At 32.4% G+C, this 27,194-nt stretch overlaps 1 protein-coding gene across 1 annotated transcript in view; it reads left to right on the top strand.

The window, feature by feature from the left end:
• Positions 1-27,194, top strand: part of LOC108906695 (pyrokinin-1 receptor-like) — a 127,730-nt gene that overhangs the window by 92,140 nt on the left and 8,396 nt on the right. The window lies entirely within an intron of this gene.

Below are 27,194 nucleotides of genomic sequence, written 5' to 3'. Positions count from 1 at the left end.
ACATTGCCCGTTTCACGAAAAATATTAACACAACGCTGAACTGCACGCAACAACGCCGGGAAATTGATTTTGAAATTCTATGAAACATTCCTCAATAGAATACTTCCATATTCCATCAATCTTGCGTCCATTTCTAAAGTAGGACTGTATGATAAACACTTTTTGTTCTTGAGAAAACACCATTTTAAACGCTTTTTAAAACGAAAATATTCAAATTGATAGCGGCGATATAGCGCTTTGACAGATGACGTTTAAGTTCATTTGCTATACGCTACGCCCTACGTCCAAATTTTCAGAACCAACTTGACCACGTTTTTATTTGAACGCTCGTTATAATATCGAGTCTCTAAATTTTCATATGACCTATGCTATCATCAATATCAGATCAATTCTTTTTATTAAATTATTCAATCAATTAACATGTCTTTTGATATTCGTATAAATTTTGAACGAGACAATAATAATGTGCAAATATTACATTCATTCAGGTTAACAAAATCCTAATGTAGCACACAATGAATATAAATATATAATACATTATACATTTTGAAAATATGTCATTATCCTTTTTACATATGATATTCTGTCATGCTGCAAGGGAGACAAATCAATCAAAACGTTGTTGATAGCAAATGCTACTGCTTACAAATTAAATGTTAATCATGAATGAGTTCTGCACATTAATTTGAAAGTTTTGCACGCTTCACAGTCTGAAAAGTGCACTTATAAATTGCTCGGACACATTAACATATTTATAAATATGCATCTACAAAATTCTAGTAAATGTTTTGTGGTAATAATATTTACTAATTCAGTATCAATTGAAAAACTAACTAGAATATGAAAAATTGGTGCAGTTGAGTTTTTGTATGTTCCCTTAAGAGACGGAAATGGAGCCAGCTTTGAAACCGGCGCAAAACTTGTAAATAAAACTCCTTAATACTTCGTATACTCAGTTTAACAATTGATATTGACCGTAATGGCCTTACTAAATTGCAAGTATATAGTTTATAAAATTACAAGGAACTTTCCCTATAATCCAATTATTATTAATCATGGTTCGGTACCTTCGTCAATTTTAAATTAGAATACTTCCAAAGATAAACGAATATTACCTTTTTATAGTGTTCTAGTGTAAAAAATATATGTCTCCAAGTTTCTACGTAGAATTTTATCTGACCAGACATTTAATAATAGAGTTTGTTAAACTACAAATACTTTTACCGTAATTGTACATTTGATGTCCAGTCTGTGACACACCTATTTCATTAGGAGGCTTTCAAATATAATTATGGGCAATTATGGAAGCAAATCGATTTATTAATTTTGGTGAAGGATATAAATGTAACAACTTGAACAGCTAGGCTTAATGCTTTAACTTAAATTATTCCTCTCAAATATTTTCTCATCTCTCGTACAGTTAGAAGAAAAAGTAGATTCGAAAACAGATACTGTCCTGATTAGTCGGAGACTTTTAATTTAATAATGGCGTTTTTCATTATATTTACTTCACTACAAATAGACCCAATTAGTTTTAAACAGAAGAAATTTAATCAGTTAAAAATATATTATATATTTGTCATTATACAGGGTGTTAAAAAAAAAGAGTGTAAAATATTTAAGGAGGTAATAGTATGAACCAAAATAAACAGAAAAGTATCAATAAACATGGGTCCGCAAAGTAACGGTTGCGGAGATATGGAATGTTTTATGTTTTTTAGCCCCTTTTTTATTTTGCAAAAACGTTGTGTATTTTCTTAGTTGGTTGATGTTTAGTGAAATAAACAGTACGTATTTGACAGTTGTTCTCAGTGCACAAGTTTTCTTTCGCTATGGCTGGTTACTCTAACGCAGAATTAACAGACATGCATTTCATGTATGGTCGTGCTAATGGGAACGCCACCGAAGCGCGACGTCTTTATGTTGACGCTTATCCAAATCGCCAGATTCCTTCACAACGCATGTTTGGAAGAATTCACCAAAGATTGCGTGATACCGGTTCCTTGAGCAAACAGTGCCATTTATCCGGAAGACCAAGGTCGGTATCCACTCCTAGAGCAGAAGAAGAAATTGTAGCACTGGTAGAGCAGAATCCAGGTACGAGTGTGCGGAGAATATCAGCCGAGGTAGGAATTAGTCCTCTTGTTGGGAGAATCCTTCACGAGCAACTGCTTTATCCATACCATGTGCAACGAGTACAGGCCTTAAATCCAATAAATGATCATCAAGCACGTTTGGTTTTTGCCGCTGGTTTCTACGTCATGATGCTGAAGACCCTCGTTTTCTTGCAAACATTCTTTTTGCTGATGAGGCCGGGTTCACAAGAAATGGAGTGTTTAATTTTCACAATACGCACATTTGGGCCGACGAAAATCATCATGCTCTAATAGAATCTGGACATCAGGCACGTTTTTCATGAAACATTTGGGATGGGTATTGTAGGTGGCAGGTTTCTAGGTCCTGTTGTTTTACCAAACCGATTAACAGGCGCTGCTTACCTCAACTTTCTGCAGAACACACTGTATGAGTTTTTGGAAGACATTCCTTTGAATCAGAGGCAACAAATGTGGTTCCAGCATGATGGTGCTCCAGCTCATTTTTCCATGGCTGTTAGAGAGTATTTACACCAAACTTTTCCACATAGATGGGTAGGAAGGGTCGGACCTGTTTTATGGCCTCCAAGATCGCCTGATCTGAACCCTCTAGATTTCTTTGTTTGGGGATATTTGGAGATATTAGTGTATGGTACTCCTGTAAATAGCCTAGAAGAGCTGCAGCTACGGATTAATCAAAAGTGTCAAGAAATTCAAACCAAGGAGGGTGTTTTCGAAAGAGTTCGAATATCGTTGAGACGAAGATGTCGTGCCTGCTTGGAAATGGACGGAGGGCACTTTGTGACATCTTCTGTAACTTTGTTTTTTGTTTGTTAAAAGCTTCCTTTGTCGGTTTATTTCTAATAAAATAAAATGTTTGAAAAACGAATAGTGGTCCATATCTCCGCAACCGTTACTTTGCGGACCCATGTTTATTAAGACTTACCTCCTGAAATATTTTACACTCTTTTTTTAACACCCTGTATAAAGCAAAGTAAATATTTTTCGAAACGCTATTGTTTTTTCAGTTCATACTGTTGTCATCACTTGTTTACAGTCAGTTACGATTGTCAGCTGCTTTTGAACTACTTTCCAATGAAGGTATTTAAACACGTGAAAATCATTTGGTGTTAAATCCAAATATACATCAAAGGATCTATAATTCTCCATATGAAACACCGAACCAATTTTTATTAACTTCACCACAAAATGAAATCAATCGTCTAAGGGTTCGAAAATAATTGCTTTTCCATTGTCATCCATTGTCTATTGTTTAGCTGCATTATCTTGGCATTCCACTTCTAATTATGCTCTACAGATTTAGCGGTATCACGTTTTTCTTGTCTGAACAGAAGGCGAAATACTTTTGTTGTGCCTTTACACAGTACGACTGGGTTCTTCTCTTTCTTTGGCAAAATCTACACAAGCTGTCTTCTACCAAGTCAATATTACTCGGATGTTTCCTGTATTTATTTGATTCAGCTGGTCCGTCGTCAACTATCTCAGCAGTTTTTCTTAAGTCAGAGATCTCGTTCCACAATTTCTGCAATAGAGAAATATTTCAGAAGTAGGTATTTAACAGTGTTTAAGTTGACACTATTGATATAGTATCTTTATGTTATTTGATGTTCTGATAAACTATAGATACAACAATGTCATAACCATTGACTTAAAGCTACACATGTATACTAAGGCTATTCTTACTTCATCATACATTAAATCTGCACATTCACAAATGTCAAAATTTCCTTAATTTTTCGCAACGTTATTTTCATGTGTCTCAAGAGATCTGGAGCTCTGAAAAGCGCAGCTTTCGCTAACTCATCAGCCTTTTACACATGTAAATTGTATACACTATACACAATACACTATATTGGTAGCAATGGTGGCAATTTTTACTCTCTGGGCAATGTTACTTCGTCTTGTCAAAAGGCAAATTATAGAAACCTACTTTGACAAGATCAAGTTACATTGCACATAGTGAAAAAATAATACATTTCCATCAATATAAAGGTAATGCTAAATGATAAGGCCCTGGCTTGTAACAGTTCGTTAACTGGCAACAAAGTTTAGGGTAAAGAAACATCGAAACATTTTAATTTTGACCAATCCTATCGACGTCGTATGAACAAGACGAAAATTCTAATTTAGAAGCAATTACGATTTTGCTTTCTTATAAAAGAAATTCAATTTTCAGGCTACCGCAACATCCCCATTGAGCCCATTGTGAGTGGGAACAAGTTTTATCACTGTTACAATCAGAAAGAGGTTCGAAAGAATTATGACCTGGAGAGACTGTAAAAATGGGGAAGGTGGCAATCAGAAAATTGTAGATATTTTTCTCTGTTCCAAGTCATCAAATGACGCTTCAAATGGAACTTATTATCTTGCATTACCACATAAAGGAATACATTTGAAAAAAACATTTTCTCATCACTTCAGATACTGAGGCCGCTGTTATTGAATTGGTTACTTCAATCTCACTAGTTTCTTGTTTACTACATGGTGGTCTTGTTATTTGAAACGTTGCCTCTGGTAATATTATGGTTTTGACTCATGTTTTCAACTTTTATCTACAAATATTCTCAACTTTTTAATTTTTTTAAGTTCTCATAAGTTTTGATGACATAATATAATCAGCATTTAAATATGATAGCGGTGTTAGGTGTAGAACGTAGAATTAACTGGTTTTACAATTCAACTAGTGTTGTTGTTAATTAATGTTTAAATGTGTATTTCTCGTGCTATTATGCAATAAAAAAATCAATTCTGTTTGGTGTTACAAACAAATTGCTTAAATAAAGAAAAACCAAATCAGTTTAAATGTATGACAATTTTGATAGTGTCTTTTGCTGTATGCTCTTAATACAGAGTGACCAGCATTAAACATACACAAAACAACTATGAATAGGGCACCAAAATACAGTTTCTGAGCTATATCCCTGAAAATTGAATTTAGATAATTCAATTTAATTTTGTTGTCTATCGAGCGAAAACTTTTGTAAGATGTTTATATTTAAGCTAGATATACAAGATTAGTTCTTTACAGATACAGACTTTTTAAATTGAAGAAATGATACCATTTTTATGAAGTATAGTATAAAATAACCTGGATTTAGATACTATTAGCAATGTCTATTCTTATTATAAATATTAAATCAAACACTTCAGTGTTCAATATATGCATAGAAAAAATACATTTACTTATGTCCTGGCACCGTAAAAGAATGAGTGAATTTTCTATCAAAATCAACACAATTTTTTGTTGAAGAGAGACCACACCCAACTTTGTTAAAATAATAATACTATTTCTTGAATAATGTTCACTCAACTACTTATTAGCTAAAAAAAATTGTACATAATTTTGTTATCCCTGTACTCACAAACGCATATCATCAACAAATATAGTGACTTACAAAATACGTTGTCATTCTTCCATATTTTGGTTCTTTCTTTTAACTAAAAATTGTATTGATGAGCTTATTTCTTTATTAAAATACTTACATTCAAAATTCGACACCAAAATAATGTCACCGAAATACCTTTGAAGTTACACTATGTTATTTTTTACTTTGTTTTTATTTTGTCTCTCTTAGCATATTTAACTTTATCTTTAAATCAAGATAAAGTTAATCGAAATACTTTATTGGCCTAAATTCACTGCTGCTCTTTATCAAATGCGCCTGATATTCACAGGCATCTTATTTATCACCTTATGCTACATAGTTCACATGTTAAAAAAAATTTCTGATATTTGTTTTGTTTGATATGTTGCTAAATTCTTATTTTTAAGAATTTCCTGCTATACCTTTGTGTCTAACTCCTTTCTTTGTAATATAAAGAATAAATTTCATACAAATCACCAAATTTGTAACCAAAACCACTCTATACGTCTCGATTGGCTGTTAGACTGTTTATATTTTCCTCCTTCCGTTCAACTATTCAAACTGAGTGCTTTTCACTGTTTCCAATATGAAATCCGTTTTTTTTTTCTTGGCACCGGGCTTACATCTAAACGATTTTCACGATTTGTAGTGTTTATTCTTCTAGATCCATTTAAATACGATACCAGAAACGTAAAACTGAACATTTCTCTAAAGAAATTTAATTCGTTTATGTTTTTTGTACGTTGTAATAAAATAAAAAAACATGAGACAACGTGAAACATTTTTTAAAAACATTAAGTATTAATACAGTCTTTTGCATTTAAAATAAAATGACAAGACTACTTTTAAATTCTTATGTGTTTTTTCGATGATTTAATTTGCTGTACGATGACATTTTTACATAAACAGGAATTCAATTTAATCGTGTGAATTAATGAATACATTTTCCCAACAGGCACTTCGTAAATGTCAGTGAGCTGGACATTTCAATCGTTCATCCGGATAAATCACCTTTTTTCAAGGATTTACGCACTATTTTACTAAATAAGGTCAAAGCTGTATCACTTCTCTAAATAAGTAAATTAAATACATATTAATCTGCTCCCAGTAAAATTGTCGTTTTGTGGTAAACGAACGCAATTGAACGCCATTTAAAATGACTTTGTTCTTGTACTTGGTTAGTTACAAAAAAAAAACTTAATGACAATAACATCAATTTCATAACAATAACATATTTTACGCAGTATCTATTCAATCGATACTAAATTTTGAGCCCACTTACACACATCCCACATACACGAAATTGATGTATTTATATAATTTAGAAAATTGCTACCTACCCTTGATATCTGCGCAGCATAGATCTACGACCTCCTTTTCGAATATTGTGAAACTATTATTAACACTTCTGAATCCGCCTTGCTATCGAATTCTTCCATTTTACGAGCATTGTATTATTTGTGTCTTTTTCAAATTTTTCTCTGCCAGGATGGATCGATTTCATTTGCGACATTCCAAAATAGACTATAAGAAATGTGATACGCAGCTTTATTTTCGATAGACAGGATATCAGATCACAAGAAATATCAATTAGAGGAAGTTCGGGATAGAGTTTCTTTCTGGTGAAATGTTCTTTCGTCATAATTTTCGCACTAAGTATCGAATGTCGTTGCAAACAGTTCCTACCTTTTCTGATAATACAGAGTGTTAAAAGTTTGACTGCCATTACTTCAGCATGAGATAGAGTAAGCATAAATGAACAAAAAAGTTGTATATTACAGGGGCGTAAGATTAACAGTTTTCAAAATACAGCGAGTATTAATATTGGGGAGTTTCATCACAACGTGACAACAGCGCATAACCTGCTGATGCACACCACGTGTGCACGCGGCAGACTTGTCCTACAGAAAAAATGTAAACAACTATTGTTGTGAAATATTTGGTAAATTTCAAGACAATTGTTTTCCAGTTTTTAAATAAATAAAATAAAATATATCGATTTTGTAGTACAAACATACTGTTTAGAGCGCATGAAAATATATAACAATATCCGCGGTTGTCATAAACAAAAAAAAAAAATTGAATGGTTGAAATTGAACAAAAACCCACACGTCAAGAAAAGTTATCGAAAAGTGTCCCCCCGCTGTTTCTGCTCCGTGAAAGAGCCCGCTCCCACCATTGCATTGTTCCGTTCTCGCTGCCCCGCTGTATCTGCTTCATTGGAAGACCCGCTAGATTGGTGAAGGAGGAACTTTTGAGGGTGAGTTCAATTTCAGCATAACCGCTTTCATCTATACCGCACATTTGTTGGACCTCCGAGTCGGATTAATAATTTCAATATTGTATTTTCATTCGCTGACATTCTGCCTATTTTTTTGGTTAAATATTTATTTATTTAATAATTAAATATATTCGCATATAAATTTATATCACTTAAAGACTTTTTGAGGTCGTATTTCTAACGCTAATCATACGATACATTGGCATTACTTTGCTGTTCTCTGAAAATTTTATAGGTATTTTATATTTCTTTTTTGACATATCAGGATATAAATTTGACATTAGTAAATATGGCTAGTACAGCTAATAAAATAAAGCAGTCTAAAGCTCTTCGACAAATGTCGATTAATCAAGTAAATGAATTGAAAGAATTTGCTGATAGAGCCGCGGCGGAGGATGCATCACGAGTGCAATTTCAAATGTTGTTTACTCAAATTGGAGCGATTTCATCTGATTTCAAAATTCATCATCAAAATTTATTATCACTCATGGCATTACAAGATCAAGATATTGATTTAGAGGAAGAAATCAGAAAACGGTTTGAATTTGATTATTCCTATATTTGCGCAATTAATTATTCGCTCGTTGAAAACCAACAAGTAAAGACTGCACCGGAGGAGGCAGTTAGTTATAGTAAAACTAATGTAAAGTTACCGAAGGTCGAAATCCCAAAATTTTCCGGTGACGTTACTACATTTAGAGCGTTTATAGGAATGTTTAATTCAATTGTACATCACAATAAATCGATTTCTAAAATAGAAAAGTTTAATTATTTGATCTCCTGTTTAACTGGTCCTCCTTTAGCTCTCGTACAACGCATAAAATTATCAGCAGAAAATTATGACACTGCTTACGATTCATTACTTAAACGCTATAATAAAAAGAGAATTATTGCCTTTGCTCACTTGCAAGCCATGGACGATGCTCCATTTGTTTCAAACTCTAAACATTATTCTGACTTAACAAATTTGTTAGACACCTTTACTGAAAATCTAGCTGCTCTAAAAAATATGGAATATCCTGTAGAAGATTGGGATTTTCTATTATTTTATATGTTTGCAAAACATCTCGATCAGGACACTATGACACGTTATCAACTAAAAATATTGTCAGAGGATGATGATAACGCAACATTCGAATCATTAATAGACTTTGTTTCAAAACAATGCGATGCACAAGATACTACAAAATTGTCATTTAATACAAGATCACAAAGCGTTGTTAGACAAGGTTATGTCCACAATAATTCAACAAAACAAAGAACTAAAAATACATCTTCATTTTTTAGTAATAAAGCTAATAAAATTCAGTGTTTCTTATGTCGTAAATCTGATCATAACTTATACCAGTGTTCAAATTTTCACGCAAAATCTCCGCATGAGAGGTTTAATTTTTCTAAACAAAACAATTTGTGTTTAAATTGTTTAAGTTCGCAACACGGCATAAAGAATTGTAAGTCGTCATCTAGCTGTCGTAAGTGTAATTTGCGACATCATACGCTGCTTCATCTGTCTCGCGAAAATAATCAATCAGAAAATGATTCTGGTAACGCTTCTGATATTTCTAGGCCAACGCAAATTAGTAACTCAAACGATAATTCACCTGTGGCCTGTTCATCGCAATCTAACAATTTTTGTGGTATAATTTCTTCTGCTACTAATGTTTTACTCTCTACAGCTATTGTAGAAATTTTAGATGTTCGAGGTAACTATCAACGTGTCCGTGTTTTATTAGATTGCGGTTCACAAACCAGCTATATTTCTCAAAAATGTTTTAGCCGACTAGGCTTATCCCGCTTTAATTGTTCACTCTCCATACGAGGTTTAAGTTCAATGAATGAAACTACTTCTCGCGGCGCAGTAACCTGTAGTATGAAGCCTGTTGGAAAAAATTCGCCTAACATTAATGTAGACGCAATTATTTTGCCCAAATTATGTACGGATATGCCAACCGCTACAATACATAATAAAAATTGGTCCCATATAACTAATATTAACTTAGCAGATCCTCGGTTTTATCAAGCTGATAGTATTGATTTATTATTAGGTGCTGACGTTTTTCCAAATATATTACAACATGGACGTATAGTCGGCAATCCTGATGAACCAATCGCTATTAACACTATATTTGGATGGGTTCTAATGGGAAAATTTAAATCTAACGATACTCCAAGTGTCAACACAACTTCGCTTTTCTCATTAGCTACTGATAGTGATTTGCTTACACTAGATAACAATATAAAAAGCTTTTGGGAGTTAGAGGAAATTCCTTCGTTGAAATTTGTGTCGCCTGAAGACGAATTATGCGAAAATATTTTTAAGAAAACACATTTTAGAACTGAATCAGGTCGATATAGTGTAGAATTACCCTTTAAAAATTTGGAGCCTCATTTTGACTTCAGTAATTCTAGATCACTAGCATTTCGTCGATTTCTTTCACTAGAACGGCGTTTACTTACAACTCCAGATATTTATAAACAGTATTCTGAGTTTATACAAGAATATTTAGATTCCGATTACTTGGAGCCAGTTCATGAAGACGCAAATCTAAAGAATATTTTTTATATTCCGCATCATTGTGTTTTCAAACAAGATAACACTAAAACAAAACTGAGGGTTGTTTTTGATGCCTCGGCAAAAACTTCTAACGGTTCGCTAAATGATTCACTTTTACCTGGCCCTAAATTACAAAAGGATCTTATTGGTATTCTTTTGAATTTTAGACTACATTCCGTAGTATTTACAAGTGATATTAAAAGTATGTTTACACAAATTTTGGTAGCAGAAAAGCATCAAAATTATCAACGCATGTTATGGAGATTTTCACCTAACGACCCGGTTTCAGATTTTCGATTAAAAAGAGTAACTTTTGGATTATCTTGTTCGCCTTATCTCGCCAATCGCACTATTATTCAGTTAGCTCTAGATGAAAACTCTAAATTTCCACTAGCTTCTAAAGTTTTACAGAATGACATTTACGTAGACGACATTGTAACAGGGTGTAATTCTCTACATGAGGCAAAAATTATACGCGACCAACTTATAAATTTGTTAAAATCTGGTGGTTTTGAACTTAGAAAATGGACCAGTAATTTACCTGAATTTTTATTAGACTTGCCGGAGTCACATATTCAACTTCAGTCTCTTTCATTTGACGCCGAATCGCATGCAACTATAAAAATTTTGGGTTTGCAGTGGCAACCTTCTTCTGATAACTTCTGTTATAAAATTGAACTTTCAGAAAACAAATGTACCAAACGTATGATTCTTTCAGACATTGCTCGTATATTTGACCCTTTAGGATTCTTAACTCCAGTAACATTTTTCGCTAAACATTTTATTCAACAACTTTGGAGTCTTGGACTTGATTGGGACTCGCAACCTCCGAATTCAATTTGCAATAATTGGCTACAATACAAATCCGAACTTAATTTATTGTCAAAATTTAATATGCCGCGACGTATATTACCAGGTAAATATCAATCATGTGAATTACATTCATTTTGTGACGCTTCTGAAAAGGGTTTCGCTGGTGTTATTTATTTCCGAGTACAACAAAATAATAGTTTTCAAACATATTTCATAACCGCTAAATCAAAAGTCGCACCCTTAAAAAAAATCTCATTACCTCGCTTGGAACTTTCAGCTGCTTTTTTACTCGCGAAACTAATATCGTTTGTTTTAAATACTTTTCAAAACAAATTAATATTTTCTAAAATCTGCGCATATACAGATTCTACTATCGCTTTACAATGGATACAGTCCTCTCCACATAGATGGAAAACCTTCGTTGCCAATCGCGTATCTCAAATACAAGATTTGGTATCACCCGCTCACTGGTATCATATTAAGTCTGCCGACAACCCCGCCGATTGTGCTTCCCGAGGACTTTTACCATCTGAGTTATTAAATAATCGGTTATGGTGGGCAGGTCCGGACTGGTTAAAATGTTCACAACAGCTTTGGCCAGTTTCTAAAAATTGTAATAATTCCGATGCAGTGCCAATTGTTCTCTCTGAGGAGAGAAAAATCACTTTACATACATTTATACAACCCAATTTTATCACTACTTTACTAGAAACTTATTCGTCGTTGCCAAAAATCAAAAGAATTCTTGCTTATGTAATTCGCTTCATTTTTAACTGTCGCCATCGAACCGCAAAGAAAACTGGTTTTCTTAACATATTTGAATTGAACGAAGCGCTTTATTTATGCGTTAAAAATGAACAATATTTTCAATTCGCGGAAGAAATTTCTAAATTACAAAAAGGCCAGCTTGTATCAAAGTTGTTTAGAAAATTAAATGTTTTTATTGACGACAAAGGTATCTTACGAGTCGGTGGTCGGCTTTATAATTCTAAACTAACTTATGATCAAAAACATCCCGCTATTTTACCACGTAATAGTCGATTGACAGATTTAATCATAGAAGATTTCCATATAACTTACTTACATCCAGGTGTACAGACATTACAGTTTTTATTATTACAACATTTTTGGATCTTATCTCAAAAACGCGCTATTCGAAAAATAGTTACAAATTGTCAAAAATGTTGGAGATTAGCACCAAAAACCTTTCAACCACCGATGGGAAATTTACCAGAGCTGCGCATTAGTAAGGTTAAGCCATTTTCTTGCGTTGGATTAGATTATGCAGGACCTTTTTTAACTACGTTAGGTAAAGTTCGTGGAGCTAAAAGTTTTAAATCATATATATGTGTGTTTGTCTGTTTCGCTACAAAAGCCTTACACATAGAACTTGCATCCGATCTAAGTAGTGAAGCCTTTATTGCAGCTTTTCGTCGATTTATTTCTCGTAGAGGTCGGTGTTCTAAGATTTACAGTGATTGCGGAACGAATTTTGTAAGTGGAAACAAACAAATTCAAAATTTAATAAAAATTGCTGCAGAGAGCGAAGCTCTTGATTGGCATTTTAATCCGCCTTCTGCGCCCCACTTCGCTGGCTTAGTAGAAGCAGGTGTCAAATCAGTGAAGACACATCTCTATCGAGTAATTGGACAACAGATTCTAACTTACGAAGAGTTTTATACTGTACTTGTCCAAATAGAAGCGTTATTAAATTCCCGCCCTCTTTGTGCGGTAAGTTCTGACCCTAAAGACTTATCAGTTCTAACTCCGGGACATTTTTTGACGCTTGAACCACTAACAGTTCTTCCTGATCCTGATCTGTCACATCTGAAATTGAATTCTTTAAATCGATGGCAACTTTTGCAACGCCTCCACCAAGATTTCTGGTCCAGGTGGCATAAAGAATATTTACATACGCTGCAACAGCGTCAGAGATGGTTGAAACCAATGTCTTCTCCTGTCATGCCAGGCACTTTGGTACTGATAAAAAATGACTCATTTCCACCGCTGAAATGGCAGATAGGACGAATCGAGTCATTACATACCGGTTCAGACGGTATTGCACGAGTTGCTACTGTTTTTACAAAACAGGGAACTCTAAAACGACCACTGGTAAAGCTCTGTCCTTTACCAACGTCTTAAAGTCTGTTTTATAGATATAAGTTTCTATTTTTAATTTTTGCTTAGATTTAGAGAGTTATTTAGTTTATGAAAAATATGTATATTTTTCGGTGGGCAGAATGTTTAGAGCGCATGAAAATATATAACAATATCCGCGGTTGTCATAAACAGAAACAAAAACTTGAATGGTTGAAATTGAACAAAAACCCACACGTCAAGAAAAGTTATCGAAAAGTGTCCCCCCGCTGTTTCTGCTCCGTGAAAGAGCCCGCTCCCACCATTGCATTGTTCCGTTCTCGCTGCCCCGCTGTATCTGCTTCATTGGAAGACCCGCTAGATTGGTGAAGGAGGAACTTTTGAGGGTGAGTTCAATTTCAGCATAACCGCTTTCATCTATACCGTTGTGCTTAAATTTTAGCTCGAATTTTAGTAATTATGAATCTCTTAAAACAGGAACTTAACTTTTAATCAAATTACGTATTTCAAAAATATGTAATCAAAATACCCAAAGATTCACGTCGTCCTAATAATCATACGTATTACAAATAATTTAGGTACTTACCAAAAAGCAAAATTCAGTAATTTTTAAACGCACAAGTACAAAACAACTACAACATATGCACCTTCGAATCCAATTTTCGCGCACTTGCTTGAAAACACCTAAAGAAAAGGAAATAGTGGTACGCAAAAAACACTCCGACACGGACGAATCCGGATACCAACTGAATTGCGTATTGCTGGCATGGAAAAAGGCATTTCGGTAATTTGTTTCTTTTAAGAAATACAAAGTGAGTTTCTTTATTGCCAATTTCTCTTTTTATTTGTGAAATTCTTTTGATTTTTATAATTTATTGAGTTTTTTCTCATAAAATCTAATTGCGTAAACGATATTTTTCTATAACCCCTAATTTTTTAGTTATGTACCAAACTTGTATATATTTTTAATGTGACTCTTATATTTTTCGATTTTTGAATTCGATTTACCTTTCAGATAATGCATCACACATTATAATGAAGGTCTTGGTCACCAATTATGTAAAATGTAAAAGAAATAATGTGACAAAAAACTTTTATTTTTCTATTTTTGTACGAAATCGCTATTCAACAGGAAATTCCAAAATTCAAAAAGCTAACACGTATTTAGCGGACAGCTGTGATTTGCTGAACTGTTCTCCTTTTATTTACTAATATAATAGTTATTATAAGAAGTTTTTAGCTAATCTACTTGCATTGTACTTAGAATAATATTCAGTGACAAGACCTTACACACTTTTCTTTAGTTCTACTGTTTCTTCATGTGATGTAATATACCATGAATGTCAGTTGAAATATAAATTTTTTGTTGTTTTTACCTTGAAATTTTTTTTTTTTTTTTATAAACATTATGTACAATATATCATTTGGAAATAAATTTTAAGCAGATTTTAAAAATATAAATATATTTAGGGTCGTGCTTAAAAAAAATAAGTTATAGAAAAATAACTCGTACGCTACTGAATTCTATTTAAAGAAAATCGAGCGAAAAAGCTCTTTACGTAATTAAATAATATAAATGAAAAAATTATTTGACATTATATAAAAACGAACAAAACATTCTGTATCTCTCAAACATTATATCGATATTTGGATCTCTACATTTTCCTAAATTCGAAACCGTGACTAACTTCTTAAATATTTCCGGAATTTATTTATCAGCTATAGGCTTCTTTTGACTAGTTTTGCCTAAATTAATATTTGACTCGAAAAAGCAAACTTAAAAAAAAGTTAAAAATACACCTCATTATTCCACGTACTCCGATAAGTTGTTAACGATTCGGAAATCAATCTGTTTCTGCTTTCAGAACTGAAAATTGCGTTTGGATTTTAATTAATTTTGAGGAAAAAATTACCAATTAAAATTGAGGTTCTCTCGTCAAATGAAACTTCAAAACCTGCAAGCGTAAACAGCAGGCAAAAATTGTTGCAATAAACTTTAAAAACAATAAACATATATTCAATGAGAACATCAAGAAGAATTTCAGATAGTAGGAATGTTATGACAATACAGTTCAGATGTAATAAAACAAACAAATAAACAAACACTAACACCGATTATTGTTATTATTGCATAACTATTCTCAACTATTCTGGTTTCTATCTACTTATGTAGAAGTATCAGTTTTCGTACCAAAGTGGAAAGGATTGATTGATCAAGTATAAGAATAAGAATATAAACGAAGAATGTTTAGCTTAAAATCAAATCTTCAAAATGTATGTCTAATTTGAATAATAATTTTTAGTTTTGCTATAATTACACTGGTATGCACAAAGAAAATGGTCATATGGGTCATAAACCCAACGAATTTATACTAGACAGTTGAGCTACCAAGAGTATCTATTTAAAAAAAATGAAGAGGATGATGGGCCTGTGGAGGCGAAAAGGTACATATAAAAACTGATAGAGCGCAAAAAGTTGCCGTGAGAAAGTGTTACTCTTTTTTGAATATCACCTCAAACAAGGCTGAAATGAAACAAAAATGGATTTCCAGAATTTAAGTTTTTTTCAAATATTTCGAAAACTAATCATGTTAGCCTTGATTTTTTAGAAGCATAGTGTTGGTCTCCTGATCACTCAAACTGCCAGATATTTAGGGTATGCTATGATTGCAGAAAAACTCCTTTGCAACGCCGCATCTAAAGAGAAACAGTGTGGAAAATATTTTTTTTCTAGATTTTATTAGTTCACGCAGAGGTATAATCACAGAAAAAATATATAATTGAGCTTACTATGTCTAGTATTACTACCAGAAAGTGCATAAATATAAAATGGGTGCAACACTATAAAAAAAAATTTAAACTTCTTATGACCATCTTAGGTACTACTGACTTCCCATTTGTGACACCATTATCATCTGTTTGTTACTCAAAAATATATTAGGTAGTAGTTAAAAATGTAAGGAAGACTTTGATTTTCACATAAACAGATGAAAATTGTTTGCGGAACTACAACGTTTTTAGAGAACAAGACGAAACCTGTCGCTTTCCAGCTAGTCGCGTGTGTGCATTGTGTTTTGTTTACGTATGGCAGAAAGTCTGTTATTTGTGCATTCATTCATATTTATAGAATGTAATAAAATCTATAAAAATGTATTGTTGGTTGCCTATTTGCTATAGAGCCTTCTTAAATAAGCCAATTGGAGTTATGTTATCATGCTTATTGCGTTCGACGAAATTTAAGCCGTTATTGCAAATGAATCTAATACTTAATTAGTTTAGCAAAGATATATTCATTACTACTGTTTCAAGTAGTTCAACAATTCTTTTATATTAAAATTTACGAGATATCACTGCCAAATATGGCCTCATACTTTTGTTTTCACAAATTCCAATTTACTTGTGTCACCATCTATTTAGAGTCTAAATTTTAGACTAAGACAATTTAAGTTTGGACTGAATCGTTTGTTTCCCAGGTTAAGACCACAAAGTTATGACCTATTTCCCTTAATGCAACAAACCGCAGATTATTCAAACCTCCAGATTTTGCGGTTGTTAAGCTTTACGATATCTGTTCGCGGAAAAATTTCACCATATTAATACAGTAAAATGTATGCGATTTGCATCAGGCGACTGATTGTAACAGTGGCGTAAATTATATGACATCCTTTAAGAGAAACTGTTGCGTATAATTTATCGTTAAAATTCAGCGTGTTGTGGTCAACGTTAAGAATACATGGGATGTTAGAAAGAAACATGACACAAATTCTTTATTTCTTTTAAAAATGCACTCTTTTAATGTTGTGGTTTTTGCACGCGAGGTTCTGAGGTAACTACAGTTTCAGGAATATATGTTTCTGTAATTGCACAACACAATTAAGTTATAAATGATCCTGTGACATTTTTTAAATAGTTACAATGAAGTAGAAATATTCATAAAACAGTTGATTAAAACTAAGTTTTTTAAACAACAAATCGGTACATACATTCCCATGAAAAATTTTTTATGGTATGTTTTTAAATTTATGTTGTGTCCTTCACTGTCTAGTTTTTTTTTTCTTCGCTAACGGGAACTTTGGTATCGTCCCTAGAATTGAATTGAATCCTTGGTAGTAACCATTGCGTCTAAGGTAAAAGTCTTGACTGAAAAATTTATAACAAATATTTGTTGGTATAAAAAGTGTATAAATTATAAATATACGTAGAAATGGGCTTAAATACAAACAGTACTATGCAATTATATTCAAAGTTGAGAGCTGTACTTGGTGTACTAACACTAACCTTGGTAAATGACGTCTGACCAAGGTTGAGGTTCGATCGCACCTACTGGTGGCTCCGCAAATTTTTCAACATTGAGTTCTGAGGCTGCAGTATAGGTCGATTCTAGCCAATTGTCGGAGGTAACTCAACTTCTGGTTTCAGTTACTCTACACAGTTGGAGCTTTCTCTTGTATTTATAACTGTTTTTTTTTTCAAAAATTCGAAACGTGCTTGAAAATTTAGGTGATCTGCGACGGTCTCCAGTGGTTGCTTTAAATGGTTTGGTGGCAGAATTAGAAAAATCTTTACATAAGTAAAACAACGAAGTCGGGAGGCATCATAGAAAACGGTTGAAATTGAAAAACATTATGTATCCCTTAAACAAATTAATATAATCAGATTTCGTCATTCTCGAAAATCAAGGCTATGACATCTAAACTACTTTATTATCTTTTAGAAAAATACATTAAATCTAATGACATTTTTCTGTATCAATGGTCAGTAATTTGTTATTAACAAAAACTAGCAAAATTGCGAAAACTTAAAAAATCGATATGGAAACACATTGGTTATGTATTTTGGGTAAAAATAAGTACTTTTTAACTATTGCGATTTTTTCTAAAAAAAAGCTTTGTTCTCGAGCTACGAGCGATGTTTTCTCGGATTGTACTGGAGCTTTTTTAATTTTTTTGTTCGAGGTTACTCACAGAAAGTTATGTTTTCTTGTTATATACTTTTAATCCCGGCGACTTCCCCCCTACCCCCTCCCCTCCCTCAAATTGAGTCATTTGAGAAAAAATAGGCAAATGTCTAAAAATGAGATCTAAAGCACAGACAAAATAGCTATCGCCACAGACCGCTACTGGAATAGGCCAGCAGTTTTAATTTTCCGAATTGCCGGCAGAGTACACCACCAGCAGAATTTTAGGAAAAATCAAATGCAGCGGCCCGCATACCTACGCGTATCCTAGCAACATATAAACAAAACTTCGTATTCAACTACTCCTTGAGGTTCCAGCAATTTTACATTGTGTTAATTTTTTTGAACACCTTGTGCCACAAATATGAGCACTACCAATGGCATCCATGATATGCAACACTTGTGTCAATAATTATTTTACCTATCTAAAGAAATCAACAATAAGAGAGCAGTACCCATCTAAGGATACACAACCTGTATAATGCAATTTTTTTAAACATAGGTGTTAATATCGTACCATATTGGAAGTCGACGCACAAATCTAAAAACATTAATTTCGAGGTTTTGAATTTTCCCATTCCAAGGTGATATAAAGTAAATAATTAATTAGGTAAATTCATAGTTTTAATTCTAACTTGATTTATTTTATTTAGCATTTAAGGCAAATGTGATTTCCAAACAGAACATAAGTTCCATATCTCTTTAATTACATAATCGAAAGCATTATTGGAACTGTTAGTAAACTAAAATATTATAATATGAGAAGTAATTAATAATATATTCCAACTGGTAAGAGAAAATGATCAGTATATATACATATTTTATTTCAAATCTTTTCAAATTCTCGTTTGTAATAAATATGAAATGAGAAACAGGTAAAGTACATATCCTTCAAGCGAGTATGACAAATATCTGATGAAATTCCTTATCAGAATTTCATTAAAATACGTTCGTCAAATGTATATTAAAAACAATAACTGACAGGTTATAAGTTTAGCACATTTCTCGTTACCATAACTCCTTACAAGCGATACGAAATATCTCTCTAGACAGCTTTTCACGTATTTTACTGACAACAGACAAATAAGATTTTTGAGGGATATACCTGACCTCGATTTTCCACATGGGAATTCTTACTTTGGGCCTTGAGCCTTGAGCCCCAATTAAATAACTAAAATTAAGATATATCTGTTTACTGACTAACGTGAATATTTCTAATTACATTTATATTTTCAAATATTTTTGAAATTTATCATTCTGTTTACCATATCGTTTTATTAAATATGAAAAAAAAAAAACGGTTGTACAGAATGACCAAAAAAACTAAAATTATATCTCAAGTAAAAAAAAGACAAAACACAAATGATCTTTAGAATATTATTACATTAACGTTAACATAATATTTGTACTAATATTTACAATTTTCTTAGTAGATTTCAGATTTTAAACAACTTTTTGATAGCAGGATCGAAACAAAGTAAAGTAATTCGATTTAAATAAAATTAATTGAACCTTTAACTCAGTTACTATGAATTAGATGGGACAATTAACAATTACATTTGGTTGGTGTCAATACAATTGAATGACCCTTTTATCAGTATTTCGACCGCTGATTAGCAGCAATTGTATCAATGAAATTGTTGTTTCCCCAAAATGTTGTCAGACAGGACATTGTTCCCTAACCAATTAATTTATCTCTAATATAATAGTTTTGCCAATTTACTCAATTAAAATAAAAAATGCTAGTCGACGTCTGGCTTAAGTTTATTCAGGTACTAGAAAAGGAAAAATATTTTTTAAGGTAGACTGTTCATTTTTAAATATTATCTTTATCTCCAAAGCATATAATGGTATTCAAAAGTTAAACACAGTTCATTCTGGTAAAATACGTGTACCAAATTGGCCCTTCTATTATTTTTTTACTCGTTTTACCACGAGATTTTATGTGCCTCCATATAATACATTGCATATTTGAAAAGATATTCATTTGATACTATTATCTAAACATTTATTTTGTATTGGAATAATTACCAGGCTAACGAAATTTGACATATTTATTCTAATAATCTTCTGATTATTACTTTCCTTTCAAAGGAAAAATGATTTATGGATGTAATAAATAAAATAAAAATAGTTTTACGGACTCGAGAAGCGCCTGCTATGTAAACTTCAACACAACAACGTAAATAGAAGTCCTTAGATGAAATTTTTATTGTAGCTTTAAATCATAATATAATTAGGTGCATATGCAAGGTTGTAGAAAAAATAATTGATTCATAAGTACATAATATACACTATCCAAAAATGATGGAACAAAGTTCATATTTTTTTCCAGTTGAAATTTAAAAAAATCGCTGAAACAGGTCAATTAGTAAATAAAAATTGTCACTTTTCTGCAATATTTTCTATTTTTTTTAGCCATGTTTGACAGACCTATGTTTCGGAAAAAGGACCGTACAGGTATGTGCAGTTTTGTGACAAATTGAGATAATTATATTTTCGAAATCTACATCGCATTATACCCATTCATAAATATGACAAATACGTTTTTGTTTCTTTAAATTTAAAAATTTGTACATTTTAAATTTAAAGATTTTAAGATTTTAAGAATTAAAAAAAAACTGTTCAAAAAACCCTCCACCTTCTCTGATACAAAGTCTTGTCTTACGTGTAACACTTCTCGAAGCTATTAAGATGCTAAAACGGTTTTGACGAATTTCATTGGCTGCATCATTAATACGCTGCAGCAATTCCTCACGGGTATCGACTTCGGTGGCGTAAACTTTTTGATTTAGATATCCTCAGAAAAAGAAGTCCAGCGGGGTTAGGTCGGGAGAACGCGGCGGCCAAGCTACCGGTCCGTGCCTCCCTATCCACCGTCCAGCGAAATTTTCGTTTAGGAAATTTAGAACATTGCGACCACTATGTGCCGGGGCTCCATCGTGTTGAAAAAACATGTTACGTCGTAAATTTAGAGGCAGATCATCGAGAATTTGGGGAAGATTTTCTTGAAGAAAGTTTAAATAAAGATTTGAATTGAGACGTTGTGGAATTTCAATAGGTCCAATCAGAGTGTCGTGAATTATTCCAGCCCATAAATTTATGGAAAACCGTTACTGGAAGTTTGTTCTCCGAACAACATGTGGGTTCTCTTCTTCCCAATAATGAGAATTATGAAAATTTAATTTTCCATTTCGGGTAAAAGTAGCTTCGCCACACCACAAAATTTTGGAAGTTTGCTCGTTGTCCAGCGACAAAATCCAGCGACAAAATTGCATACGTGGTGCAAAATCTTCTGGTATCAAGCCATGTACACGTCGATAGTGATAGGCATGTAGACCTTGTCGCTTTAATATTCTTCCAATCTGAAATGTTAGTAGCACATCTAATCAATTCTGTTAAGGAAATCTTTAAGATATGTAGTACCGTGGGCCGAAAGCATACGAAACATTTATTTGCCTTGAAATGTTCCGTATGCTAGTCGTAGGATCTTGTTCAATAGCGTCAAGGACCTCCGCTTCCCTATTAATCCTGGGACGTCCTTGACCCGGTGCCTTTCGAAAAGTGGCGGTTGCAGCTAAGTTGCGGAATACCGTAGGGAATGTCCTCCTTGATGGCAGCCTTCGGTTTGGAAACCTTCTCCCGTACTCGCGTTCTGCCGCTGCAGCATTACCATGGCAAAAGCCATAAATAAATATCATATCAACTAACTCTTGTCCCGTAAACTCTTCCATTTTTTTCGCTTAGAACTATTAAATTGGCAATCGGGTTGACAATACTTTGACATAAGAATACCTTGATAATTTTGTTTAAATTACTATGAAATTGACCAAAGTGGGATTAATTCAAGAGCGATTTTCTCAGAAACCGTTAAAAATAACGATTTGAAACAAGAGTACCTTTTTAACGTAAAACAGTTCGAGAAAACGGAATTTGCTGTCCAATTTATTAAAAAGTCAAAGATGAAAAAGTTACATACGCAAAGTACCAAGGGCCCCCCCGTACCCACCCCAATGGACCTTGTGGAAATAAATGGATTAGTCCATCAAATTGCTCATCAAAATTTAGCTGAGTATACCAAATTTCATTCATTTATCACAACGCGATTGAGAGATATTGCAAAAAAATTATTTCCATTCCTCCCTCTTCAATGGGTCCCTGTACCCTTAGGAAGCATTTCCGGACCTATGTTCATATGAACTTTTTTACTTAGTTTTGATCATAGAATCGGCCTGTTCAGGGTTGGCAGCTAATTATGAGACACCCTGTATATGACTAGATATATCATTATGGTAAATTAAAAGCATGATAGGTAAAAATGCATAATTATGTATGTTTATAACAAATACAGAGACAGTTAAATATGACCAGAAGAAGTCTATATGTTATTTGGTAATATACCTAGAGTGGTGAAAACAACCCGCTCTATGTAGAACAAATTGAGAAAGATGAAGAATTATGGAAAAAACCAATGGCAACAAATTTGGAACAATTTTATAAAAATTGTATATTACCTGAAATAATATACAAAAATATTCCACAGGGAAAAAGATGTATTGATCCACAATATATTATAGAAGCACAAATTAATAAAAAGAAATTATTTTATTTTATGATTTTTTAAATTTTTTCCCGATTTACTGTATCCATTCTATTTATTTCTTTATTACTTACGTTTATTTACATATTTATTACTACACTGTTCCACAGAATTTCTGTTTATATTGGAGGTATTAAAGTACCTATAACTATTTTTTCAAGTGAAGTGAACTGAATAATACTCATAAAAAAAATTTAGTCTCAAATTGTCCTTTTGTACATAATTCTTTACACAATTTTTGGACATAATTCACAGTTAAAATTCTATTTATATTAACAACACGCGAATTTTTGTTATCAAGGATTACTTAATATTAATTATTAAAAATATAATATTTTCCATTTCTGTTTATACCAAAGTAAGCCGCTTTATTCACAAATCGTAATTATAACATAACTTTCCGTTATGAACAACTTTTCTTATTAACATTTTTTTATATTATCAAAAACAAAAGCAGTTTATTCTTCAACGTTATTAATTTTGTTAAATTTCTGATCACCCTGTATATATATAAATTACAGTTTTTCATGACAAACATATTCAATTAAAAAGCAAAATATTTTTTGTCACGAATTACTTTTTCTAGTAGAATAGAAAATAAAAATGTTTTCCCTCTTATCCACTAACCGTAGATACTAATATAGGTATATTAATTATAAATTATGGTTTTAAATAAACTAAAAATTGTTTATATTTCATATTTTCTAAAATTATATAATAGTATGGACTTGCACTGTTACTTATATACTTTTATACAAAAATATATCTAAAATGATCATGACATTCTTTAAATATTTACGTATCAATTAACAGAAACCATGACTACCAATTCAGAATCAGGTTATACCAAATTGACCACAATACAACAGCTGTTCGTTAAAAATAACCCGAGTCCATTCAAAAATTAATTTTTACTAGTGCGGCATCTATTACAAATCAAGCGAATTAAAGGTCAGATATAATGTGACTTATAAATGAATAATTTTTAATAATTTTATTCCAATATAACTTTAAATAATAAAGTGTTAAACAAACTATGAAATAAAGTCTAATTAGTTTATTTATTAAAAGACAACTATATAAAAGATTACATAATTCTATAATACTATGAAGAAATAATCGTTTGTTTGTAAAAGTCCAAAAAACCTTTATATTTAGAAATTAATTTCTCACGAATTATCTACCTAACCCAATTAATTTTTGCTTTACTGTCTTCGTTTATACTTTGCCAAATGTGATATGAAATCCTTTCCTCTATTCCTTTCTTCCATTGCTTTAAAAAGTTATATTGGAATAAAAAAGGGCTGTTTTCTACTACTTTTCGGTATAATGTAGGCAACCAGGGATGCGTCAGTTTCCGTCCTTAAGAGGTACATAGTACAAACGCCGCATGTGACCACATACGGCTTTCTTATCTAGCAGAAGCGTTGAAATACGATGTTTTTAACAAATTAAATTCGTATGTGTTCACAGGCGTTGGTTTAAATTAAACAATTAAACATTATTTGCAACACAATATATTAAAAATTGTAAACTATCATGTAAAAACATCCAAAATATCATGTACACGATGTACATGTTCTGGTTCTTCTATTAATTTCCGTTGAAGATGTAGCACATACTGCAATGTAGCAACTTGGAATTGATTGAATAACTGTTTAGGTTCTTTAAATTTTGAAGCTATGGGTGTAGTTAAGTTAATTACGAAGTGCGTTTAAATCTTTATTAAATATTTAGAAAATAAATTTTTACTGCATTTTAAAATATTTCTATGCAATTAGAAAATAAGAACCTCGTTGTAAATGCATCTGTCTGCAGGTATTTAAGGTGAATATGCATATAAATAACCTACATGGAAGTGATACAAGTACACTGACGAGAGCATAACCAGTTCACTTACCTACTATTAATGATATCCTTGGCAAGTGTGGTAATAATATTTGCAATGCGGGTACATACCCAGATGTTTTAGACTGATAAATGTCGCAATGAAATTGCATATAAAAATAAATTAACCTGTAATAAATTATCTGACTTTGTTAATTAGTAGACAAATACAAATTCAATGTGCAGGAATTAACTATCAGTTAGGCTTAGTGGAATTAAAGCACCAGGCAATTAACCTATCATCAGTATATTATACAAGGCCGGAAAGTCCTCATGGTTCATCGGCCATTACGTGAGAGCGATAAAGAAAGTCATAGAAAATAGAGAAAAATGGCTATAATGAAGGCATCTAATAGTCACCGCCCATTTCGCCCTTCCACAAATAAGATCATTATAGCCATCTTTCTCTATCGCACGGATTTCTATGACTTACTTTATCGCTTTCACGTAACGGCCAATGAACCATGGGGACTTTCCGACCCTGTATAACAAGGAATTAAATTGCGTCTACGAAATATGATCCAATTTCCGAAAAGTGTTTATTATACAGGGTGTACAGATCTGTATCTGTACAGATTGTTAACGTCAAAATATAGTGATTGAGCCAAACATATCTTAATCAATTGTTGCTCCTTTTCGTTCTACATGGTGTTAAAGTTGAAAAAATATTTTCTTTTTTTATCTATATTTTAAGTATGCATGGACTGATTGTTTTGAAAATTTATAGTTTTACGTTTTTTGAGGAGGCAAGTACGAATATGCAAACAGTGTTAGGGTAACGTCTAGAGGGCGCTAGTTATACTGTCCTATCAATGTAAAAATCTGTCTAACTTTTTGTACTTTACAATTTTGAATTTTTTAGCTACAAATTATTGAACTATGTTCAATTCTAAATAAAAAAGATGTATTAGTTACAAATACAGACGTTTTAAGTTTTTGAGTTTCGGCGGGAATGAAATTAGAAAATTAGCAGGTCTTAAGATACCAAGTAAAAATCCAGCGGATTTAAAACAGGGCTACGTGCAGGCCAAGGTACTTCGCTACCGCGTCCAATCCAATAATGCGGAAAATTTCTATTAAGATATTCTCTTCTCTAAAAAATAACGACACGGAAAAACTACTTCCTAATTAAACTGAGTAGAAAACAATATGGTATTGTAGTGACAGCTGTTAACTTATTATGTCCATGCCAACTACTTTGGAAAAAATAATTTTCTAATCTCATTTCCGACGAATCTCAAAAACTGAAAATGTCTGTATCTCGAAAACAGTTGAGTTTATCGATTTGTAACAAGTGTACCTTTTTTATTTAGAATTGAACGTAGTTCAACAATTTCTGGTTAAAAAATTCAAAATTGTAAAATATAAAAAGTTAGACATATTTTTACATTGATAGTACAACTAGCGCCCCCTAGACGTGACCGCAACACTATTTGCATATTCGTATTTGCCACCTCAAAAAACGTAAAACTGCAAATTTTTAAAACAATCGATTCATACATACTTAAAATATAGCAAAAAATCGAAAATATTTGTTCAACTTTAACACCCTGTAGGACGAAAAAGAGCAACAATTGATTAAGGCATATTTGGCTCAATCGCTATATTTTGACGTTAACAATCTGCCATTGAGCTGTGTACCATTATTAATGACTCACCCTGTATATGAGATGTTCCTCGTCCCATTTACTCCCCTGTGTTCAAAAATTGAAGCAAAATAAAAATGTATGAGGGCTCAAACTCTTCTTTATGTCATACACTTTCTTATGCGCACAGCATATTTTGAAAATCTAATAAGACGGCAATGTGTGGCGTCATATTGGCGAAAGGAGAGTAGAAAATAACAAACTTTTAAATTTTCTATCTAGTCAGCAAGATAAGGTCCTTATTCGTCTAGAAATAGTCAAGAACACACCAGTACTCCACAATTATTAGCGAATACTGAACCTAGAAAAACGGTAACGGAAAGTCACTTGCTTCTTCTAATTTCTCGATTTTCTGTTTCTATTCAAAAGGCAGAATGTAGTTTTTCTGGAGATTGAATGAGTAATTAAAAAATGTATTCAATATTCTTTACAAATTTTTAGAAAGTAAAAAAACTTTTTTAAAAAATTTATTGGAGCCTCTGTGTAGAATCATGGATACATCCTTATAAATTTGTACTTTATTGAAATTCGATATCATTAGGCGTGCTCCAGATCCGCTTATAGGAACAATTTTACTCAAAATATGCCTAAGGTACACCCGCGAATTTTCTTCAGACAATTCAGAAACATTCTGCATGTGCCTTATACTGTTTTGCCTGAAAACGTAGGATATAAAATACATTTAACTTAATATGTATGTAAAAGATATTCCTATCAGAGATCTTAAATTCGATACCATATGTTTTAAATAAAATAAATTTTCGCTACTGTATAACAATTATTTTCAAATCAGTGACTTCAGAGGTGATTTTCTTCTTTACCGTAAACAATCGAAATTCAGTTCAAGGCGAATTTTTTATTAATTTGTTTCTACAATAGA

Source organism: Anoplophora glabripennis, unplaced genomic scaffold (assembly GCF_000390285.2).
Source record: "Anoplophora glabripennis isolate ALB-LARVAE unplaced genomic scaffold, Agla_2.0 scaffold64, whole genome shotgun sequence".
NCBI lineage: Eukaryota > Metazoa > Arthropoda > Insecta > Coleoptera > Cerambycidae > Anoplophora > Anoplophora glabripennis.
Note: the sequence above shows the minus strand (reverse complement) of the source record. Positions and strands in the feature narration are given on the sequence as shown.